Source organism: Mauremys mutica, unplaced genomic scaffold (assembly GCF_020497125.1).
Source record: "Mauremys mutica isolate MM-2020 ecotype Southern unplaced genomic scaffold, ASM2049712v1 Super-Scaffold_100314, whole genome shotgun sequence".
NCBI lineage: Eukaryota > Metazoa > Chordata > Testudines > Geoemydidae > Mauremys > Mauremys mutica.
The window spans coordinates 470,422-480,139 of record NW_025423311.1 but is presented as its reverse complement, the minus strand read 5'-3'; the positions used below and the strand labels follow the sequence as shown (position 1 = coordinate 480,139).

At 51.5% G+C, this 9,718-nt stretch overlaps 1 non-coding gene across 1 annotated transcript; it reads right to left on the bottom strand.

Moving 5' to 3' along the window:
* Positions 1 to 3,414: 3,414 nt before the first annotated feature.
* On the bottom strand, positions 3,415 to 3,486 carry TRNAG-UCC. The gene has a single exon. It is a non-coding gene; the product is annotated as a tRNA-Gly (tRNA).
* Positions 3,487 to 9,718: the final 6,232 nt, after the last annotated feature.

Genomic DNA, 9,718 nt, shown 5'->3' with positions numbered 1-9,718 from the left:
ACAGCAGGATTGTCTGGCTGTGTAGACGCTCCATCTTCATTCCACACAAAGATGGACTACAAGCCGTCAGGAACCGTATCCCGATAATGTCACAGCAAACCTGGAAGCTGAACTTTGTGACTTTGTCCTCACCCATAACTATTTCACATTTGGGGACAATGTGTACCTTCAAGTCAGCGGCACTGCTATGGGTACTCACATGGCCCCACAGTATGCCAACATTTTTATGGCTGACAACACTTCCTCAGCTCTCGTCCCCTAATGCCCCTACTCTACTTGTGCTACACAGATGACATCTTCATCATCTGGTCCCATGGAAAAGAAAACCCTTGAGGAATTCCACCATGATTTCAACAATTTCCATCCCACCTACAACCTCTGCCTGGACCAGTCCACACAAGAGATCCACTTCCTGGACACTACTGTGCTAATAAGCGATGGTCACATAAACACCACCCTATACCGGAAACATACTGACCACTATACTTACCTACATGTCTCCAGCTTTCACCCAGACCACATCACACAATCCATTGTCTACAGCCAAGCTCTAAGATACAACCGCATTTGCTCCAATCCCTCAGACAGAGACAAACACCTCCAAGATCTCTATCAAGCGTTCTTACAACTACAATACCCACCTGCTGAAGTGAAGAAGCAGATTGACAGAACCAGAAGAGTACCCAGAAGTCACCTACTATAGGACAGGCCCAACAAAGAAAGTAACAGAACCCCACTAGCCGTCACCTTCTGCCCCCAACTAAAACCTCTCCAGTGCATCATGAAGGTTCTACAACCCGTCCTGAAGGACAATCCCTCACTCTCACAGATCTTGGGAGACAGGTCAGTCCTTGCTTACTGACAGCCACCCAACCTAAAGCAAATACTTACCAGCAACCGCACCACAAAAACACTAACCCAGGAACCTATCCTTGCAACAAAGCCCATTGCCAACTCTCTCCCCATATCTGTTCAGGGGACACCATCATAGGACCTAATCACATCAGCCATGCCATCAGGGGCTCATTCACCTGCACATCTACCAATGTGATATGTGCCATCATGTGCCAGCAATGCCTCTCTGCCAGTTACATTGGCCAAACCAGAGAGTCTCTACATAAAAGAATAAATGGACACAAATCAGACATCAAGAATTATAACATTCAAACACAGCCAGAGAACACTTCAATCTCCCTGGTCACTCGATTACAGACCTAAAAGTCGCAATATTACAACAAAAAACCTTCAACAACAGACTCCCACGAGAGATGCTGAATTGGAATTAATTTGCAAACTGGACACCATTAAATTAGGCTTGAATAAAGACTGGGAGTGGGTGGGTCATTACACAAAGTAAAACTATTTCCCCATGTTTATTTGTCCCCCTACTGTTACTCACACCTTCTTGTCAACTGTGGGAAATGGGCCATCCTGATTGTCACTACAGGTTTTTTCTCCTGCTGATAATAGCTCACCTTAACTGCTCACTCTCATTATAGTGTGGATGGCAACACCCATTTTTTCATGTTCTCTGTGTATATATATATATCTTCCTGCTGTATTTTCCACTGTATGCATCTGATTAAGTGGATTTTAGCCCACGAAAGCTTATGCTCAAATAAGTTTGTTAGTCTCTAAGGTGCCACAAGTACTCCTCATTATTTTTGCAGATAAATTAATGGAGGTTAAGTCCATTAATGGCTATTAGGCAGCCTGGGTAAGGAATGGTATCGCTAGCCTCTGTTTGTCAGAGGATGGAGATGGATGGCAGGAGAGAGATCATTTGATCATTACCTGTTAGGTTCATTCCCTCTGGGGCACCTGGCATTGGCCTCTGTTGGCAGATAGGATATGGGGTTGGATGGACCTTTGGTCTTACCCAGTATGGCCGTTCTTATGTTCTTATGAAGGGAGGGGCAGAGCCTTGTAACAGAGTTTCTGTAGTGTAGTGGTTATCATGTTTACCTAACACGCAAAAGGTCCCTGGTTCAAAACTTGGCAGAAACATGATGGCTTAATTTTTCCCAACTCCTAGTGGCCTGTCCCTGCTGTTGTAGGAGCAGCAGTGATTTCTATGCTCAATAGGTCTGTTATACTTCCCCCATTCCCATTTTTGTCTCCTCTCCCTCTCTGAATGCCTGTGAAGTGGCTTCCCCCCTCCCCCTCCCCCTCCCGCTCCCTCCTGCAATGCTTGTGGGATGAAGGGGCTGGTTGAACAGCTGGAAGATCAGAAGAGCTGCTAGATAGACAAGGTGTCTGGGACTCTCATTAGGCAGCGATCACACACCCAGAGCATGGACACTGCCCAAGGTGGAGTGTGACCCACCAGATGCAGCCAAGTCATCTCTAGTCGCAGGCCATGAGGAGCAGGTCCTTAAAAGCGGAAGGGGCCCTGTGCTCAGGAGTCACTCACAAGCTTGTACCTCCAGTGAATGCCCTTCGCCCCGACCGCCTGGCCAGTGGTTCACTGCGTTGCAGTTCGTTGTGCCTCAGGAAGACTTACCTTCATCGCACCGTCCATCACGGCGCTGGGGGACACTTACCTTGCAGAATCCTGTGCCTGCCTCTTGGCTTCCCAGGGGTGGCTACTTGCAGCCCAGGAGAAGAAGGATGGTTCTGGTGAAAGGAAGACAAGCAAAGCTCTGGGAGGAAATTTGGGTGTGGGCTCTGCGCTGGGGGTGGGGGTGGGGTGCAGGAGGGGTGGTGCAGCTCCCAAAGTGACCGGTACACACAACCCTTTGGCAGCAGCTCGTAGATGAGTGGGGCCAGGGGATCTCCATGTGCTGCTGTCTGCAGGTGCTGCCCCCAGAGCTCCCATTGGCTACAGTTCCTGGCCAATGGGAGCTGCAGAGTTGGTGCTCGGGGCAGGGGCAGCACGTGGAGACACTCCCCCCACCCCAGGGGATGCTGGGACATGCCAGCCACTTCTGGGAGCGGCACGGAGGGACGGATGTAGAGTGGGCAGGGAGCCACCTTAGTGCTGCTGGCACATCTCTGCACACACATTGTGGAGGGGAGGGGAGCAGAGGGCCTCCATGCGCTGCCTGGGGTAGGGGCAGAGCACGGAGCTGCCTCCCCTCCCGGGTCTATTCCAGGAGTGGGTGGGTGGGGTCTATTGGCCTGCAAGGTGCAGCAGGTCAGACTAGATGATCACACTGGTCCCTTCTGACCTTAAAGGCTCTGAGTCTAAAAGGGAGAGGGAAGTAAAGGAATTTAAAAAAAATAAAAATAAACCAAGCTTTGTAATACCAGGATGACTCCAACTGCTCATTATATAGTCCCACCACTTTCTTCCTCCACTGGGTGTTTAATGACCTGTTGGGATTTGGGACACTGATTCTCTCATTCCATTGATAAACTGATACAATGTGACTGAAATTAAACCAACTCCCAGTAGAGGAATCATCACATCATTGCATTGGCTGGGAATCGAACCCAGGTCAACTGCTTGGAAGGTAGCTATGCTCACCACTATACCACCAATGCATCTGGTGAAAGTCTCTGATTTTTCAGACTTGGTGATTGGTCACCTTACTTCTCAGCATGAGGCAAATGTCTCTGTGGTCTCTGCCATTCATCATGGGGAGTTTCCCCACTGATAACAGTTCTTGCTGGGTCGGGGAGGGGAGAGAGAAGAGGCCTTTATTCTGTTTCATTCCTCTCCATTTTCTGTTCCTCCCCTTCCCTTCCAGGGTCCTCCCTTCCATTTCAGACTGTGCAGTGACACCCTCCCCACACCCAGGACTCTCGAGCCTCTGGAGCAGCACGATCCCATGAGATCCTCAGTGACCAAGGGTCTTTTCCAACTTCCAGGAGACCCAGCTTGAGTCTAAAGGAAGCTCTGTTCCTTCCTGGGGATCCTCTCTCCCTTCATGGAGATCAAGAGCATGAAGCCTCTGCCTTGCCTCCTGGCTCTGAATTAATGTCCCATTTCCCACTATCTGCTCGAAAGAAACAAATGTTTCTAACCCAGGTGAGCGGCGTTAATTCAGCTGGAATCCTTCACCCACATTCCTTAGGAGATACAGACTCTCTGTGACACAGACTGACTGGGGTTCATCTCTGCATGTCCCCAATGGGGAAGGAAAGACACTGAGGGCGAAGGAAGAAGATGGACAGAAGGAGTCAAATGGGGCTAGACCAGAATAGGACATTTTCTGCCTGTTAAAATGTACTAGACTCTAATTGCTTAAAACAAAACAAAAACCCACCAGCTTCTGTTTGAACCATCAGCTTTTCACAGAGCAGCCAAAGTGGTGAAGCACAGACACACAGAACCACCTACAGCCCAAGTTTGTCTAAGGCCTGGTCTACACTAGGAGTTTATGTCGAATTTAGCAGCGTTAATTCGACTTAACCGTGCACCCGTCCACACCAGGAAGCTAATTATTTCGACCTAGAGGGCTCTTTAGTTCGAATTCTGTACTCCTCCCCGACGAGGGGAGTAGCGCTAAATTCGACATGGGTCGAATTAGGCTAAGTGTGGACAGAAATTGACCTTAGTAGCTCCGGGAGCTATCCCACAGTGCACCACTCTGTTGACGCTCTGGACAGCAGTCCGAGCTTGGATGTTCTGACCAGCCACACAGGAAATGCCCAGGGAAAATTTGACACGCTCCGGCGCCTTGTGGATGTTCTGCAGGACCGCAGGCAGGAGGACAGAGCACCCCTGCACTGCATCTGCAACTGCCCTCCCCCGCCACAAAGTCCCAAACTCCCCTCACCCAAAGTAACAAGAAGGAGAGGCGACAGGGGCCGTGAAAACTGTCACTGCACCCCTGCAGAGTGCACAAATACAAGAAGGCTCTCATTCCCTAAATGTTGAGAAGTCCTTCCCTTCCTGGCTCACCGAAGCCCCAATCCCAGTTTCATCCCCTAACTGTGTAGTTGATTATTAAAAGTAGTTTGCTGTTAAGTACTATTTCCATCAAGTTTTTCTACAGAAGACTGTCTGTGAAGGGGGGGGAAGGGGGTTGTTAATTGCATAGGACAGTCACCTTTACCAGGGTACAGACACGGGGGCAGGATCAACAGCAGGTCACACACACAGTGCAGTCAGTAGGCACCCTGGTCGGTCTGGGAGGTGTTTTCCATGTTCTGTGTGGGTGGGGGGTATGTGACTTTGTGGCATGGGAGGGCGGTTACAGAACTTATGCAGCGGTCCTTGTCCCGGACCACAGAGCCACGCAGCAGGGGAATCTGTAACCGTCCTCCCCCGCCACAAGGTTACATAGCCCCCGCACACAGAGTCCCAAAAAGGAGGGATGGCAGGCTCCATTGAAACAATCAGTCCGGCACTGCAGACTGCTCTAGGAGCAGGAGCCTATCATTCCTCGAGTGTAGAAGCGGTGTTAACATCACTGCACACCCTACCCACCACAGTCTGCGTCCCTGTTTCAACCCTATAACGCGAATTCATTAATAAAGAAAACGTTGTTAATTAACAATGTTCCATTAACTTTATTTTTAAACGTGTGTTGGAAGGGGGGAAACGTGGTGAACGGGGTATGTAACCGCAGAAGAAAGTCAACAGTAACTGAAGCAGGGGCAGGTTCAGCTTCTCTGTAAAGAAACTGAACAGTCACAGGTTACCCTGCTCCCTGAGGAACCTAGCTTTCAAAGCCTCCCGGATGCACAGCGCTTCCCGCTGGGCTCTTCTAATTGCACGGCTGTCTGGCTGAGTGTAATCAGCAGCCAGGCAATTTGCCTCAACCTCCCACCCCGCCATAAAGGTCTCCCCCTTGCTCTCACAGAGATTGTGGAGCACACAGCAAGCTGCAATAACAATGGGGATATTGGTTTCGCTGAGATCCGAGCGAGTCAGTAAGCTGCTCCATCTACCCTTGAGACGTCCGAAAGCACGTTGAATGATGACAGTTACCCAAGACCACCCTCGACACATTTTTCCCCCCAGCATGCATTATGGGGAAATCCCAGAATTCAAATGGGCAGCGGGGACTGCGGGAAAGCTTCCCACAGTGCACCGCTTCCAATGGCGACGCTTGCCCCGTTAGTGTGGACTCACCAAGTCGAATTAGTGTCCTTAGTGTGGACACACAAATTCGACTTCGTAAGGTCGATTCCACAAATTCGAATTAAGTTAAATCGAACTAATCTGGTAGTGTAGACATACCCTAAGAAGCACCTATAGTGGCTCATGCAGGGGGAAATACAGCTGTGGGTGTGAGTTCAGGCCTCACCCAGAGTGTTGGTTTTCATTAGCCATGGAGCTTCCCCCACTTGCTTTGCCCAATACACATGGAAAGTGCCATAGGAGGGTGATGAGAGTAAATTCTAAACTCTGAAATGCGGAGGTTGGCCCAGAGATTGGAATAAGGGGTTTGAAGAGAAAAAGCTCTAAGAGTATAAAACCAGACAGTCTCCAGGGGCAGGTATGGTACAATGCCTCAACAGGGAGCCATTTGGGGGGGTTCACTCCCTCTGTTAAATGTCCTGAGAGGTATTTGAAGATGAAGATAACGCCATGGCTAACAGGTGACTGGCACGTCCTGGGTTAAAGAAAGGGACCTGGGTTAATAGTCGGAAGATTTGCGTTACCGTCACTGTCTGACTCCCCTTCAGTGCGGAGCAGGTGTGTACGTTGCTGGGTGGAACGCAGAGACTCCTGGAGAGCAGGGGCAGCTGTTTCCATGGCAGAGAGCCTGGCACTTAGGAGACTTTCTACACTTGCTGTTTTGAAGCAATTCAGTAAAATAACAGTGGAGCTACAATGTCTGGTCCAAAATTTCAGCCGCCCCTGGTGCAAAAACGCTATTTTAGGATCTACATCGGAGGCTCCTGGCACTAGGACACCTGACCAGAGAGCTCAGTGGGGGCGTAACAGCTGCTGACTCTGAGGGTCCCGGGCAAAATCCACTTGCAGGGGGAAGCGTGTTGATTTATTTGATGGATAATGAGCACCAGCTACCAGGGGAGAAGCCCTGAGAGTTGCTGCCACTCCAGCTGCTGCTAGGGCAGAGGGGAGCCCCAGGGGGCCAGCTGCTGCTCTGGCCACCCCAGAAGTGCTGCCAGAGACCACCAGGCTGTGGCTGCTCCTGCTGCCCTCGGGACCACTGGTCAAGTGGTCCCCAGGGCCAGCCGCATTGGCTGCTGCTTGGGCGGTCCCTGGAGCCAGTTGATTGAGTGGCCCTGGAGTCAGCCACTGTGCCCACTGCAGAAGTCACGGAGGTTGCAGGAAGTCACAGAATCCATCACTTCCACCACCTCCGTGACAGACACGGAGACAAACCCCTCCCTGCTGTGACTGCAGTTCCTGGAAGGAAAGAGAAGAACAGAAAGTGACGAGAGAAAGAAAAAGAGAGACTCCCTGTCACCTCTCTCCCTGCTGCCTCCCCCCTTGTATTCTGTAACCCCATCTCACTGGGTTCCCTGTGCTGGTGCCATGGGGGTGACACTAGAGTTCTGGGGATTTGAGGGGCTCTTCATTTCTCAACATTTCACACAAATTTGTCTTTGGGCTGAAATTCCTCCTGTGAGGCCTCTCAGTCAGAGCTGTACCCCACCCTGTTTGCGGGGCGGGGGGGAGACGGGAGATGTAAATTGCAGAGTAGGCAGAGAAGTCGCCCATAAAGGGTCATATTGATCCGGTGACTGGTTCTGACCGGGGTCACATGTCCTCTGACACAGGCTCATGTGCAGAACATGGAGCTCTGGCTTGTCCTAAATGCTGTAGAGTGTGAGTTCCTGGAAAGGGCAGGGGAGAGGGAGCAAGAGGAGAAAGGCAGAGACATTGGAGACGAGGAATTGGGGGGAGAAGAAGGAGAGAACAGAGAGACAATAAATGATTGAAGCAGAACAGGTGTCCCAACTCCATCTTGCTCATCACAGGTGTTCAGAGAGACAGGTAGTTGTGGGTTTTCCAGTGTCAAGTCTGAACTTTGATTCTAACAATGTGCGTTGAAATATCAAGGGGATCTCCACATACCTGATCTCTTCCCCCTCCCCTTTTTTAGTATTAATTTTTATTTTGACGTGTTTGGCTTAACCGTGATCGTCTCTTTCCCCACCTGTATTGCAATTTGGGGTTTATGTTTATTGTGCCTCCCTTTTGTTCATGTCATTATAATTGTAACAGCAAAGGAACCTGCAGGAGCAAAAACTGACTCAAAACTTCATTTCCCCGTCATGCCGGAACATCCTACAAACAGCTCACGGAGCTGGAATCATAACACGCAAGGCCAGGGGATGGGAGATGCACGTTTCCAAGGGTTTTGTCTTTCTCAGATGACACATTCCAGCCCCTTGTGTGCCTCCATCCTGTATGACCTGCTGGACTTCGACACATTTATTGTCTCATTCTATAGATAATGTGATTGTAACACAATGTGACTGAAATTAAACCACTTCCAAATGAGGAAACAACAGAAGAGAAAAGCCATTATTGCATTGGCTGGGAATCAAACCCAGATGAATTGCTTGGAAAACACCTACGTACACCACTATACCACCAATACATCTGGCAGGAGTAGCTTTCCTGCAGGCTCTGTGTGCTGGCAATGGGGTGACATATGACCATGGCGGTAGCGAGCAGGGTGGATGGGCTGGAAGCTGCCTGACAGCTGGGAGCAGAGTTACCATCCCAGAGTGACTGAAAGGGGGCAAAGGTGAAAACAGATCTCACTGGGAGCTGGCCCCACACCTGCCCCGCCCCTAGGAGACTCTGGGAGGATAAGGAACAAATTCAGGCTGCCAGTGACCTGCAGGAGGGAGATGATCTTTTGACAGTGACGGACGCCTCGTCCTAAAGGCCTTTGTCTGCTCCCTTCCAGTGACTGTTTGGCACAGGAATGCAGCCCCCACTCCTGGGTCTCTCCTGGGGAAATAATGTATCTGTGCAAAACACCAAAGCTTTTAACAGAAAGGAAGAAAAGGAAATGGCCACATGATGGGACTAGGACATAAGGAATGAAACACACATGGGCGGCGAGTTATATACCCACGTGGTGCCCGGGCACCAGCAATATTCAGAGCCCTGGGGCCCAGCTCCACCAAAGTTTGGGGCCGGGTCTCCCCTCTGGCCCCACCTGCCACCCCCCGTGCTTCCCCCGAGTGTCCCCCGGACCCCCTTGCTGGCCCCATGCATGTCCCTGGGCCCCGGAGGGAGCAGAGCATCCCTGCCTCTTCCATGCAGCTCCATGCTGCCTCCCTGCAGCAACTGCTGCCACAGGGTCCTAGTGCCCCCCTTTCCCTACTCACTGCCAGGGCAGACTGACTCTGAGCCTGCCCTTCCACCTCAGACCCTTCCCTTTTCCAGCGGGACCCTCCACCATCACAGCCCCCCCACCCCTGCAGTCACCACTCCTGCCCCATGCTGGGCAAGGAGACAGCCCTATCCCCCACTCCCAGTGAGGCTACAGTCAGGGGCAACAGCAGGGGAGGAGGTGCATGCAGCACCCCCCGGCCCCCATAATGGGGGAGGCGAGGGAGATTCCTGGACCTGAGAAGGGCCCTAGGAGCACCTGCAGTGACAGTGGTGGGAGTGAGTGTGCTGCTGGGGGGGGGAATGAGGGGTTCCTCCCCCAGAGCTTGCTGCTGCCAGCAGGGAAAGGGCTGGGGGGAGTCCTCCTTTCTGGCCCTTGTCCCGGAGCAGCCTGCCTGCACCCCAAACTCATCCCCAGCCCTGCCCCACCCCAGAGCCCACACCCCCAGTCAGAGCTTTCACCCCCCCACCACATCCTCAACCCTCTGCCCCAGCCCT